Below are 15,516 nucleotides of genomic sequence, written 5' to 3'. Positions count from 1 at the left end.
GATTAGCTTAGAAGAGATAAACGGGTTGCTGAGCTCATGTTCTTATAGTTTCTCTACAAATTAAGTGGCCCCATTGCCTTGAGCCTACGCCGAGGGACCCAAATAGAAATGACAGGGTGTGTATTGAAAACAACTGCTCACACAGTGGGGTGGGGAGAAAAGCAATGCTTGGAAACTGTGGTCCCATAATCCTCTTCAGGGTACGCCCCCAGTGACCTAACTTACCTTCACTTGGCCTCAACTCTTGAAGATTCCACCACAATCCCTTAAAAGCTCCATCCTAGGGACCAAACCTTTAACATGTGGACCTTGGGGGACACTCGTCTGAAACACGCATCGGAAATGTTTAAGTGGCAGCCATACCATTCCCTCCACTGATCTGCCAAAGGTAGCACTGCCCCGCTATATTCTGAGGGCATTCAGACACACTCTGGACCTTTGGCTCCAGCCGGAGAGAAAGACAAAACCCAGTTTCTATCTGGGGAGACCCCTGAGCCGAGCCTCCCACCAGCATCATCATCCAAGGACCACACTCTGCTTTTGTATGTCATTCTCACTCTCCGCCTCCGGCCCCAGACAGCGTTAACACCACAGCCAGACATCTAGCAGGCCAAGTTCAAGGGTCACTCAGCTGCCAAGAGCATGTTTCCCAATGAAGTGTCTGAAGCAGACAGGGCTGCTTGGAGCTCGTGTAACATTTTCACCATATGCTGTCTTGAAACATCCCTGCTCCACAGGGACCCTTCAGAACAGTTTTCTTTGTAAACAGACCTGATGATAAAGACGTGAGAAGTCCTGCAGCGCGGAGGCTGTCACGGATCTCACGTCCTAGCAATTTCGTCTTATCTGCTGGGCAGCACGGGGTGGAACAGAAGCTGCAGCTGAGTGCTGAGTTTACTAGACATCTGTCAGCATCTGTGCCTTGCAAACAGGAGGGCCTCTCTGCTGGGTGGGCATGCCTGCTTTAAGCAAAGACCTACAAGCATCAGAAATGCCATCTGAATAAACATAAAAGGACTGGATCATGTGTGCTCTGATTTCCTTACCTTCCACCTGCTCCAAAGTGAGAGACTAGCCATTGATAATCTCAAACTAAAATAAATAAATAAATAAACCAACTGTATATGTATAAATAAAGAAGACCAGGCAAATAAAGATTAAAATGCACATGGTAACCAGGCAAGGCCTCTAGGGGAGGGATCGAGACACCAACCCAGCCACAAAACCTTTGACCTATAGTTTGTCCTACCTGCAGAGCGTTCTGGGACCGGAGCCTAGCGGAATCCTCAGCAAAGAGACCAGAGAGACTTCATCCAGCAATCAACGAGAGCAGATTGAGAGTCCCACAGCCAAACACTAGGCTGAACTTGGGGAGTCCTGAGGAGGAAGGTTTGGAGGAACAAGAGGAGTCAGGGACACCATGGGAACACTGCCCACAGAATCAATTGACCAGGACTCATGGGGGCTCACAGAGATCGGGGAGCCTGTAGGGTTCTGACCTAGCTCCCCTGCATATATGTTATGGCTGGTTAGCTTGGTGTTCTTGGGGGTTCCGAACAGTGGGAGTGCGGGTGGTCACTGACTCTTTTGTCTACTATGTGACCTTTTTCCTCCTCCTGGGTGGCCTCGTCCAGCCTTGATGTGATGATATGTACTTGTTCTTATTGTAGCATGTTATACCATGTTTGGTTGATGTCCATGGGAGGCCTGTTCTTATCTGAGGGGAAATGGATGGGGTGTGGATCTGGGGGAGAGGGGTAATGGGGGGGGAGACTAGGGAGAAGGGAAAGAGGGGAAATTATGGTCAGAATTTAATATGTGAGAGAATAATAATAAGTTAAAAATGTACATATACTATCTTTGAGTGGTATAATAAGGGAGAGACGTGGCTCAGTCAGGAAAGTGTTTGCCTTATAAGCATGAGGTCCTGAGTTCAATCCCCAGAACCTACATTAAAAATAATAACAATGCCAAGTATAGTGGCAAGTGCTGGGAATCTCAGCACTAGGGAGGCAGAGGCAAATAGATCCTTAGGGTTTGCTGGCCACCAGCCTAGCCAATTCAGCAAGTTACCGACCAATGGGAAGCCCAGTCCCAAAGAATGAAATGGATAGCATCGAGGAATGATCATCAAGGCTGTCCTCCAGCCTCACATGCGCATGTACATATAAGCACATCTCTACACGTGAACACACACACAATCAAAGATGAGGGGATAAACACAAATAATTACATATTTGCCTAACTATTTTCTAACTTGTCTATGATGGCTATTGTTTTCTTCATAAGAAAAAAGAAGGCTCAATAAATGAAAACTGGGACAAAAAGAAGCATCCCTAAGCTTGTTGAGAGGCCACATCAAGCAGAGTGGCTCCGGCCGGGATCAGTATATTTTCTCTCAGTTCTGTGGCACTGGACTGGAGCATGAAGCCTCATGACGTCTGCCCTTTTCCACAGGTCAGCCCTGGATCCGGAACAATAAAACTGCCTCTCCACATTGGCAGAGGGTCTCAGAATGCACCACGCCATGTACTATGGTCAAGAAGAGTGACAAGCCCCAGAAAACCCCCTGGGTGGCTAGATTTTTCTCACTGCCTCTAAGTGCAAAGGCATAGTAATGCCAGGCGCCACCACACAAGGATTCTGTGGCATGAAAATTGGGAAACAGCTCAGTCAATGTCACTCTGCCTAGGATCTTCTTGGAGCCAAAGAGAACGTGGCTCCCGGGCAGTAATCAGTGTGCACACGTGTTCAGGAACACCATTCTCATGGCAGACTCCTTCCTACAAAGGAAAACGATGACTTATTCCCTAATAAGGACACACCAGGAAGACACCAAGCACTGAAACTTCGGGGTCACGAGGCCTCCATCAAAGCGCTGGACAATAACCTCTTTCACTCAAGCAGAAAGTTTTACCACTTGTTTGCGTGGAAACAGCAAAACTATGCAACACGTCCCTTGGCACAAAGTGCCCCGTTTACCATGCAAGATGCAGGGCCGTTAGAATGTACAATACCCCATTGTTCAGAAGCAGAATTTGAGCAAAAATATTAGGAAAGGAAAGAAGTAACCACTGGATAGATTTTGCTCAGTGTGAGAGTAAGGAAATATAGTTCATCTAATTCCTGGCATATTTTAATTCATTTTTAATTTATTGTTTGAAAATTTCACACATGTTTATAATGTATTTCGATCATGATCATATCCACCTGTCTTGCCCCCCCCACACCAGCTCCTCCCAACATATCACCCTCCCACATTCATATCCTGGTTTGGTTTTGTTTTTTTATAACCCACTGAGTCCAATTAGTGCTATCTATACGCCTATGGGCGTGGAGCATGGACAACAGACCAATGGCCACATAGAAAAGTGACTCTTGCTCCCCCCAACAGCCACCAACTGCAACTAGGTCCTCACCTAGGTGTGGGGCCTCATAAGCTGTGGTGATATATTATGTACCCTAATAAAGCTTGCCTTGAGGATCAGAGGACAGAGCCAGCCACTAGATTAGATATAGAGGTCAGGCAGTGGTGGCACACACGTCTTTAATCCTACCACTCGGGAGGCAGAGATCCATCTGGATCTCTCTGAGTTCGAGTTCACACTGAGAACAGAGCCAGGCAGGGGTGGCACACACCTTTAATCCCAATACTGGGAAGCATATACACCTTTAATCCCAGGAAATGATGGCAGGGCAGAGAAAGGTACATACAGTGTGAGGAAACAGGAACTAAAGCCGTTCAGCTGAGACCCATTCAGGCAAGGACTCAGAAGATTTCAGTCAGAGGATTCATGCAGTTGGTGAGGTAATAGGTGGTGACTGTGGCCTGCTCTGCTTCTCTGATCTTTCAGCTTTCACCATGATATCTGGCTCTGGGCTTTTTATTAAAAGACCGTTTAAGATTCAAACAACATCAGCCTCTCGCACATTCATACCAGAACGTTGACTGGTTTGATGTTGTGCAAGGTAACTGTGCAGGCTGTGAGCTCATGCACACAAGAGCCATGTCATATCCAGGAGTCAGAACTTGATGGCTCTCTTCCCCAGCTGGCTCTTACATTCTTTCCACCCTGTCCTCCGCAATGCTCCCTGAGCCTTGCAAGGGTTTGGGGTGGGGATGACACAGACATCTCATCTACGGCTGAGCTCTCACAGCCTAGCCTCCGCACTGCAATCCTGCATTGGGTTAAATGAATGTGAAGACTGAAATTAGAAAGAATAACAACAGTAAAAGTTTTGTGAAAGCACAATCACCAAACCTTAATTCAAAAATCAATGAATCCGAGTAGTTTCTGACGGGCTCACTCACGTACCATGCAGCTGCCCCACAGCCTGGTTCAGAGCACCCCACACCGCCACACAGAATGACCATCCAGCCACGAAATGCCAACCAATGCTGCCTGAAACATGTTGACTCCAACCCAAGACTATTGCATGTTATGAATTGCAGTGGTTTTACTGTACCTACAAATTTTTCTGCTGATATAGAAACATAGTGGTTCAATTATGGAAAGCAAAGACTTAACATTTTCCCACCCAGAATCACACAAACATTTCTCAGGCACAAAAAGGGGGTTGCACATGCAAACGATCTGAGAAGGCCCTGGTCTAACTCAGAGGAATGAAGATGAGCGCTGAAGTTGTCCTGCATAAGTAAGTTAGTACTTGATCTCAAGATTTTAAAAAAGAAAGAACTGGAAAGAAATAAGTAAAGGCTCTGGGGCTAGAATTAGGAAACCATAAAATGAAATGCCTGTGCTTATGTTCTTTGTCAATAGGGAGAAAAGCCCTGTATCTCAATAGCTCATCCAAACCTAAAGGGAGTTTAACCACTGAGCTTACAGACAACATCATGACCAGGATAAGTCACCTTAACAGCTGAAAAGTAGATTCCCTGGGACCAGATTTCAGAGATTTCCCTAACTCTGGTCTATTACTGTCCAGTTCAGTCTTTCAATGGCATCTCTGACTGTCGAGAAAGGGGGTTGCCTTGCCAAAGGTCAGCCACATCTCTTTATTTGACAGTATCCAGTAAGAATTCAGATAAATCTGCCATTGGCTTGGGTCACACAAGGGTCAGAGAAAGCAGTAGCCTGCCTAACAAGAGTAGGCAGAAATCTGCAACCAAATTAGTCATCATGTAAGCTTCTCTGTCTAATTTCAAAGTCTCTCGGCACTTGGGGAATTCTTCAAAGAGGTGGAAAAATTGTCAGTGCATTGTTTGTCCTCGGGGGCATCCTTATTAAATTATAAATGGATGCATTTTTTCCATGGAAATCAGAACAGACGGAACTGTGCTGTACTGTTGAGCTCTCTGTGCAGACCTTGCTTCCAATTATCTTGATCATACCAAATCACCCCACTTTCCTTCAGCATCACACCTCCTAGGAAGCACCAGGCACAAAAAGCAAAAGCAGCTCCCTCCCCATCACCTAAAATGTGAATCAACAAGAACAAATGATTGAGTATCTTTACATCACTTGGCCCCTGTCTAGGTCACATGGAGTCAGCTTGCTCTTCTTCCTCTATTTTATAAAATAACTGCATATCAACCTTCTCTGCAGTTGCATGAGGAGTGGGTCTGCTAGACTCCAACTATCTCCTCTCCAGGCGGGATGAGGCAGGGGGTTCCCCTAGATTCTTTCCAACTCCAATGTTTAACACTCTCCACTCAGCATAGTTGACTTCAGAAATACGTCTCTAGGCATGTGAAGATCAACACTCCAGACTTCTAAAAGTCTATCACAGTGGTAACAAGAAAAACTGCTTATATTCATTAGCTATGGTAAAGACTGAGCTATCAAGACATATGCCAAGCATGCCCATGAAAATCTGTTAGCCCTAGATGTCTATAAGCTAGATAATGTTATTTACTGCTATTTTACAGAGGAGGAAACTGATATTTAAAACCCAAAGGCTATGAATAAGCTTGTCAGGCTGCTACATTTGAACTGAGCTTCAGAGTCTCCTTTCCCTTCTTACTATACCCAGCACAAGTGTCACATTGCTCTGGAATTAAGATAGGATCCCTGTGAGACAGATATATATATTATTAAATACCAGGACATATAAGCATGTAGCTTTCAGGAACACATGGGTTTAGTTTGCTATAAACTAAAGCTAGATATCTTTAATCCATATACCAACCATCTCCTCTTCTTCCTTACTTCAAGGATAACATAATTCTACTTCAGATGTGTGGTGGCCCACAGAGGCTTCCTAGTGAGACCTTACTCAAGGTCAGAAAGTCTGAGCTTGCTTTACCCAGTAGAGCTGCATAATGGGATGATTTTGCCAGGGGTGTATTTACCAGGTGTTTGGAAGTATCTACACTTGGCTGTATGGTGTGCTTTGATCTTGCAAGGGGGAAGTCTTTTGCCTCTCCCCTTGGCATCTTATAAAAATCCCTTTTGAATAAAGGACTGGGTGGCTGGGTATTGACCCAGAACCCTCCCAAAGCTACCCTGTATCTCTGTCTTTCTTATTGTCTCTTCTATCTTTCTGCCTATATTTTCTCATTCCTCTCTCCTCTACTCAAGAACCCTTTGAAAGATGGGAGCAGGTTGGAGATGGTCTCCCACAGACTCATACACAGATGTAGAAACTGAAACATGAAAAAGTTAAAAAAGACTTGCTCTGGGCCATATATCTGGTAACTCAATTCAGAAATTGACCTCGTGCTATCTCTCCATACTTGGTGACTGCACATGGATGAATTCTTTTGCTTGATGCATATGAACTTGATGCCCACAGCCCTCCATTAGTGGAGTATAAGTTGAGAATGTTCACTCAGCTTTCCAGGCTCCCCCTCTTCATTCCTGTAGATAGCATAGCTATGTGGAGTCACAGAGCCTGGGTAGAAAAGAGTGGTCTGTATTATGAGGTTCCTCTTTTGACTGGTTGGTGTTGGGACCCAGACCACACTGAAACAAGTCCCTAGTCTTATAAATAATACATGCAATCCCAATGATCCAGTTTGTACATACCCAACTCTTTCAAGCCCTTACAAAGAACCTTGGAACAATGGAAAGAATGTGGACATTAAAGTCACATAAGCCCAGTAATGTAACTGGGTTTTGTCTCTTTCTTTATAATGCTAAATGTTTAATTCTCCAGTAGTGGGTACAGAAGCTCTGGCTTGCCACTCTTGTTCATTACCATGGTATGAATACTCCCATGGTGGCTTGTTTCACAATTTCACCATGCTGCCTTTGTGTATGAGTTGGAAAGAGACAAAGACATTTGTTGGTGCCCAAATACAAGCCATTGCCAGTACACTACTGCTGGCAGATCCTAATCTATTGAAAAATCCCCAGGACAAGCTTTGGGGTGAGCTACTTAGCCTTCCTGAGTGTCCCCCCACTTCTGTAAGGCAGGGGACACATTACTACCAGCAAGGAGAGAATGGCCAGAAGGCTAGCAAACATCAGCTCTCCAGCCTTCCTGGGGGAGCTATGCATTCAAAGCCTCTGACAAAGAGGAGTAAAAGAACACTCTGTAAGCATAACCTGTACCTTGGAGTCAATCAGGACTCCAGGAAGGCAGACTGGCCACATGGTCAAGGCAGGAGTCCTTAGTGAGAACGGATCCTCCACTGAAATCTTATTTTAAGCCCAAAGCTTTATCCCAGATACGTCCACTCTCTGTCAATGCCATAGAGTGATACCATGTACCTGTTTGCTCTAGGTTGAAACATTCCTTCCTGGAAAGGAAGAAGAGTGAGAGGCTCCAGGAAGCCCATTAAATTTACAAGACCCTCGAGGCCCCTTTCCAAAAATCAGCAAACAGTTGCTAGGAAGGTTAGAAGCTGCAGGGGTGGCACTGCCCGAAAGCTGCATGGGGATTCCAGTGACACAAGCTTCCAGGAGCCATCACCAGTGCTGAGGTGGTTTTCTGATGTTGCAGCAGCTCAAGTCACTCCTGGAGGTAACCCCAATAAACTCACTGTTCACTAAGATGGACCTGGATGTGTTGTGGAATATCACTTTAATTCTGTAAAGGTGTGTTGCATTTGTTTATGCTGCATTTGTTTAACTCTGTAAAGGTGTGTTGCATTTGTTTATGCTGCATTTGTTTAACTCTGTAAAGGTGTGTTGCATTTGTTTATGCTGCATTTGTTTAGCTCTGTAAAGATGAGTTGCATTTGTTCATGCTACATTTGTTTAACTATGTAAAGGTGTGTTGCATTTGTTTATGCTGCATTTGTTTAACTATGTAAAGATGTGCTGCATTTGTTTATGCTACATTTGTTTAACTATGTAAAGATGTGTCATTGTTTCACCTTGCCTGCCTAAGGCACCTGATTGTCTAATAAGAAGCTGACCAGCCAGTAGCTAGGTAGGAGAGGGATAGGTGGGGCTGGTGGACAGAGAGAATAAGTAGGAAGAGGAATCTAAGCTCAAGAGAGAACTAGGGATAAAAGAGGGAGATGCTGTGGGCCAAGCAGTCAGGCAGCCACTAGCCAGCTAGACGCAGAGGAAGCAGAAAAGTTAGACAGACAAAATGAAAGAAAGGTAAAAAGCCCTGGGGCAAAACATAGATAAAGAGAAAAAGGTTAATGTAAGTTGTAAGAGCTAGTGGGACAAGCCTAAACTAAGGCTGAGCATTCATAACTAATAATAAGTCTCCATGTCATTATTTGGGAGCTGGTTGGCAGCCCAAAGAGAAAGCCTGCTGTATGGATGGAATCACTTCTTCGGTCTATTGCCCTCTTTGGGGGTAATTTGGAATAGTTTCCTCAAGGACAGTCATGGAACCATGAGAGAGGACAGGAGAGGAAAATGGCTGTGAGAGGTTTGGTCAGGACTGCCTGGACACAGCAAGTCCAGTCCAGTGCTATGAAGGTTAAGACAGGTGAGGAGGGGGGCGGGGAGGCATGATATTACTAGAGCTTCTCACGTTGGTGCTTGACCTTGCTGCCAGCTCCAAGGGGAATTAAGGGAACACCACTATTTGATAACTGTCTTAGCATGCACTGACTCTTGCACCAGGGCCATAACATCAGCACGCCATCCCCTTAGAAAAGAACCTACTCTGCATTTCTGCTGATGTACAATTGCTGGGACAATCCAACCCCATGAAGTCAAGACCAGAGTTTTAAGCAACGTTGTGCTGCTCAGCTTTTTCCCTTAGCATTCTTTCATTGGAGTGAAACTTAATGGATCCTAGCTGTTCAAAAAGAGAAAGAAAGAAAAGAAACGAAAGCCAGCTGTGATTGCATAGAGCTCTTATCATCATCCGACACTCCTCAAATCGAATCCCCCATCAAGCAGTGAAATTGACTTAATGTCTTGGAGAATACTCAAAAGATCATGTTTACTATTTGCCCGGTAAAGAGGTTTCAAGTGTATTCAGCGAGGATAGCATTAGTGAAGTAAGCAGCTTCCCTCCAGCCCAAGTGCTTGATTTCAATGGAGGAAACATTGTGATGGCTGCATAGAACCAAGCCCTATTGCCTGCACTAATGACTTCCATTGTTCAATGCAAGGCACATTATCTCAAGGTCATGGACCGTGTTAAATTAATCATAACATCAAATCACACTCGTTCTGTGTTGAGGAACCAGTGGGTAGTTGAATTTTGGCTTCTAACCTTACTTTCTTAGCACCCAGAATTACTTGAGCCCCCGGTTTCTGTGTGTGGTGACATGGCCACAAATACATCCTGAGATCATCAGTTAAAAAGGATGTTTTTAGATTTACATAGGAGCTCAACTTGTCTGGGAACTAGAAAGTGTCAAACCTCAGTTTTGTTCAATTGAATTGGGATGGTAAGAATTGAGGAACCAGCATGGTCCTCAATTAAATTTCCCCTTAGGAGATAGTACCTCTTTACAGGTTTCCTAAGGGTTTTGATCTTTTACTGTCCCTTCAACTCTACCATGTGTGAAAAGGGAAAAAAGTAATATGCCTACCTAAACTATACCTGAAATGTCCAGTTAAGAAACGTAAGATTCTTTTAGTATATAGAACCAATGTCTCAGAAAAAAAGAAACAGGATTCTGACTAGGAATGTGAGGAGAGTTGAGGATGCAAAAGGAGACCTTCAGACCCCTGAGACTGTGAGATCTAGTCAGGACCCTTCTGTTCATTTTAGTACACTGTTTCAAGAGCCCAGCTAATTTTGGAGTTCAAGGAACTCTACATGAACTGCATGGAATCACCTCATGAAAATGATATTTGAAAAGCTGGGCTCTTTATTTCAGCTTTTATTTTAGTTGTTTGCTTGTTTGTTTTGAGATAGGGCCTCATGTACCCTCTAACTAGCCTCAGACATACTAAGAATGGCCTTGAGCTGCTGATCGCCTGTCTCTGCTTCCTACATAGTAGGAATCATGGGTCAGGCATGTACCACAGTACCTAGTAGATGCAATACTGGAGGTTGACAATTAATAATAATAAACAACAGGGCTGGAGAGATGGCTCAGAGGTTAAGAGCACCAACTACTCTTCCAGAGGTCCTGAGTTCAATTCCCAGCAACCACATGGTGGCTCACAACCATCTGTAATGAGATCTGGTACCCTCTTCTGGCCTGCAGGCATACATGCAGGCAGAACACTGTATACATAATAAATACATACATCTTTAAAAAAATAAAAAATAAATAACAATGGCTGGGCCAATTGCTTGTCACTGACACAGATCACCAAAAGTCCTTTCTGTGTTACTTAGACTATTATGAGTCTTTAATGGGTTCAAAAATGCCAATTAGAACTGCTTTGTGTGTGCATGTGTGTATGTCTGTGCATGTGTGTGCAGCAAAATCCTGAGTCCCTCAAAAGTAGATGGGTATTTTTCCCATCCCAAGACAGATTTTCAACAAATGCCATTCTTCTTCAACAGAGGCCTGTCCAAACACAAGGGAGAGCCTCTCTTGCCTCTAAGGCATACAGGACAGGCATACCTCCTTCTTCAGGGATTTTCTTCTTCCACTCCTACTCTAAGCGTCTGATGAACTCTGAGCCAGATACAGTCAGAACCTGTGTCTATAGCTGCAGATTTTCATCCCGGGTGGTGGGGTTCAAGAGACAGGAGGTGATGGCACACTCATACTCAGAGCAAGGACTCAGTTTTACGCTGAGCCATGGTAGTCTTGAAACATTCACTGAATGACCTCAGCTTTCTGTCTTCCAGGTGTGCGGGTTTCACTCCCAACCTTCTTAAGATTTGATGGGACAATGTGACCACTTCCCACCAACAGCATGTGTACAGAAGCACCATCCTGTGATCATACTAAGTCAGACCATTTCGTTAATAGAATCAGACTCTTAGGAGAGTTTTTCTCTTGGCCACAAAGACTAGGAAAGCTTTAGATGGTGTCTCCTCTGTCAGCTACAGTCAGCAAGGAAAATAAAATAGAACAAAACCCAGAGTTCAATTGCATTAGGCTCCTAATGGGAGTTGGGAGCACATCTTAGCTTTTTAAAGATGTTGTAACTCTGAGTTGTTTCCTGACCTGACTGGTACATGAGACAAGTGATTGAGGGATGAGAGTCGGAACAGGCAGAAGAAATTCATTTCTAAAGCAGGGATGTGATACATGGTGTCATCTTCACCCAGGAAGAGTCATGTGTCCTTTGCTGGGGAGGATGCTCCAAAGGATGCTGCCTTCTTGGAGCTGATGTTAAGACATTTAAATAGTATGCATCCTATCCTATCATATAAACAAAATTCTATAGCCATTTAGAAAAGATTCCAATGGTTCATAGAAAAATTTAAGAATGGCTACTGTTGGGAACTGGATTTGAGTAGACCGCCACTGAAATGTAGGAACTTTTCCTGAGAGTGCTCCTAAGATCAGTGCCTAACTGGAGGAGGAAGACTATATTTCACCAAAGGGAAATTTGGGTTATGATGCAGCCGCAATGAAGGTCTCAACTCTGGTGATTGATGGAACTGAAATGGCCTAGTGAAACTTAACTGGGTGAGGGAGAATCAGACATGAGTTATGGGTGACCCTAGGAAGAAGAAACAGCCTTAAGCTCAGAGCTCTCTTTAACCTCTAGAAATCACTAAAAGTGAGGCATGTCTGCTATCTTCCAATGATCGGCACCTCCCCTAAACTAGGGGGATACACATACCTCAGCCAAAAGATGAATGAAAGCACTCAGCATCCACTGTGCCCAGAAAAGCAAGAAGGTGGCACTTTACAAACAGATGGGGTGGGTGAATCTCCAGACGCACAGAGCCATCTGTCTACACAGCACCTTGCATGAAGAGCAGAGACAAAGGGTTCCCATGAGCGGGAAAGGGGAAACCCAGAGTTTCAAGAGGTATTTATGGCTCAGGTAACTGGTTAGATGAGCACAGTGTTGTTTAAGGCAAAGCAAGATGAAGTAATCAGGAGGTCATGGCTCCACTTCAAATGAGAAATGAGAACCCAAGTCGTCTGTCTGTTCATCATGGATGGACAAGAATGGACTCAGGTAATTTTAAACAGAAAGGACAGTGGACAAGGAAAACCAAACTGGACCACAAATAACACCAAGTTAGCATGAAGACTTAATAAATTCGCATGCTATATCAGCCTGATGATGGTTCAGATCAAAGGACACGTGAAAGAGTCTGTGGATTTGACTACCAATAGCTGTGAAAAACGTGGGGAGATTATAAGACCCAGAGCAGGACCTGTAGCTCATTAGACAGTCATCAACTCTTACACATCCATGGTTCCTCAACATGTGCATCCTCCCGGAGCACCAGGCTCTTCAATACTGCTCACTATTTTGGTGTGCTCCCTAAACATTTCCACGTCTTGAAGAAAGGATGCAAACGTTTCCATATTAAGGGATGATTTTCAGGTGGCGGTTATTTTATTAAAAGGAAAGCAACGTGAAGAGATTAAATTGCACCGGTGTTTTTGAAAGCAACTGGAAGTCATCAGTGTGCATTTGCGACCTGCGTGTAAATGTTCTTGGAGAATGAAGGAACAGTGCTTTGCCGTGTCCTGCTGTGACCCTGGCAATCTTGATAGAAGTGGTTTGGAGAAATGCCTTGTAGGAACTGATCACAAGCTCAAGGAGCAAAAGAATAGACCGTTGTTTTCGGTTCCTTTGAAATAGTCAGCTGTGGTCCCTAAGGAATACGTGAGCAGAAATACAGACGAAAAATTTCTTAGCGGCTCTGATCTTTGGATGTAAATGGAAGCCGATTTGCAAGCACAGCCCTGCATGCTGCTGTGGTGTTCTTGGCAAGGCTGTTCACATTAATTCTGCATTGATCTTTAGACTAAAGCTGAGACCACACATTTCTGTTTCTTTCTCTCTTCCGGATTGCAGAAACTTCAATCACAATACCTTGCCTCCTCGTCCAAGTTTTTAACAGCATTAGTTGATTAAACTCTGTATTATCTCTCTGGAGAAAGGGTACTGGGACACCCTTACAAGAAGGCAGACATGCCTACTCAACAGAGAAGCATAAGGATACAGCCTATCAAAAGCTACCAGTGCTCAACAGACCTTCGAATAAGCTCTGCTTGGAAAGACAGGGTTCTTGTTCCTGTCTGGGACTGGAGTGCAGCTCATCCCCAGTTTGAAGTGGAATGACTGCAATGACCTTCACAAAATCTTCATGTCAGCCCTTTGTGGAGGGAGGAGAGGACTCATGAGACTCAAGAAGCTTTTAGGAAATTCTCACAAAGCCCTCTCTCCCAAAGACTCCAATCACCATTGTATAATCGTTAAGCGGAGGCTGGGGGTGTGGCTAGAGTGCTTGCCCAGTGTGTATGAAGCTCTGAGTCTGATCTGCAGCAATGCATAACCAGCTATGGTGCTGTATGCCTGGAATCCTAGCACTTGGGAGGTAGAGACAGGGGACCAGGATCTCAAGGTCATCCTTGACTTTACAGCAGTCAATTAAATTGATTAGAGTTGGATTTCTTGGTCATCTTCTGGTGATGCAGCTGCCTTTGAATCACCCCTACTTTTGAAAGGTACCACCCCCCCCCAAAAAAAAGTCAATAGTGCACCAAGTAGAAGGTGTATAGTTCTGTATCTGGAGTGAACAGACATGTCTTCATGTTTGCCCTTGGAAAAGTCAAACAACTCAGACCAATAAAGAATGTATTTGTCCAGTGACCCAGAAGTTCATGGAGACCACTTGGATGCTGAAAAATATAACACCCTATACCTGTTCCTGTCCCAAAGAAGACCCTTAAAATGTTTAGTTTCTTTATTTTCTTTTTCGTGAAAGGACTGCTATTAATAGTCACAATCTGTCCATCAAAAAGGAAGGAAGGAAGGGAGGGGGGGAGGGAGGGAGGGAGGGAGGGAGGGAGGGAGGGAAGGGAAGGAGATAAGCCTGTCACTGAAGACTTTTATCAGCCACAGCTCACAAGATACAAAGCTCCAAACATATTCACTGCATTAGCAAAGATAACCTCGCTTTCTACTCAGAGTCTATTTTAGTGGCTGTACTCATCACCATTATCATCCGATCGATTTTTCTTTATATTTTTACTCCTGCATTTCTACAACTCTGGTTTTTAAAAACATTTTTAAGCCCCACCCCTCACAATTTGGGGACTGAACCTGAAGAAGTGGGTTGTATGTTTTTCCTTCTAAGTTCCCACTGAGTGAGCCTGGCAAAAATCCCGATTCAGAAACTCCCTTCTCGTGAAATGCCATTCAAATTCTCCCCTTTGCAAACATCTCATGTTTCTCAAAGCATTTTCTCACATGGTATCTTAACTGATCCTCACCTAAATGCTTTGAGACAAGCAGGGCACAGAAAACCAATCCTAGCCTGCAGGCAAGGGGATGAGGACAAGAGTCTGTAGCTTTGCTGAGATGCACAGACCCACACTAGGCTCACTCTTCTCAGGCCACGGCCAGTTTCTGTCCGAATATCTGGAAGACACAGTGCACTCCTGTTGGTGAACATGCATCTGAGCTCCACTTCCACACAAGTGTAAGTGTTTGTGTGTACCCTCCTCTTCACCTTCCCCTTCTTCTCAGAGCCAAAGAGCACACACACACACACACACACACACACACACACACACACACACACAAGACCCCAGAAGAAATAGCCCAATCATTTTGTTTGTTTGTTTTATAAGGCGTGGTCTCATGACTTCTGGGCTGGCCTGGGTCTCACAGCTGATGATGACCTTAATCTTCTGATTCTCTCAAACTCTACCTCCAGAGTGATGCTATTCCAGGTGTGCATCACCACACTTGGTTTATAGGGGGCCGAGAATGGAACCATGGATGCTAGGCAAGCACCCTACCAACTGAGCCCAGGCTCTGGTTACTTCTTTCCTGAGTCCCAGGATAATCTCAGTCTCTAGTTCCCTTTTCTCCATGACAATCAAGCCTTTGGAGGGCTGTGTTGCTGTTAGCCTTTTAAAAACTCCTCTTAATGTCTCTTTTCTTGAGAAATTGACTAAGGGATGAGTTTGGCGTCACTCCGAGGCATGAGAGACTGAGACAGGCTGTGGTCCTCCCCAGCCCATCACAGAGGGGTCAGCTCTGTTTAATTAAGGATTGGCTCTGGAGAAGCCAAAGGCTCTGA

This window comes from Peromyscus maniculatus, chromosome 11 (genome assembly GCF_049852395.1).
Source record: "Peromyscus maniculatus bairdii isolate BWxNUB_F1_BW_parent chromosome 11, HU_Pman_BW_mat_3.1, whole genome shotgun sequence".
Lineage (NCBI taxonomy): Eukaryota > Metazoa > Chordata > Mammalia > Rodentia > Cricetidae > Peromyscus > Peromyscus maniculatus.
This window is presented reverse-complemented; position numbering follows the sequence as displayed.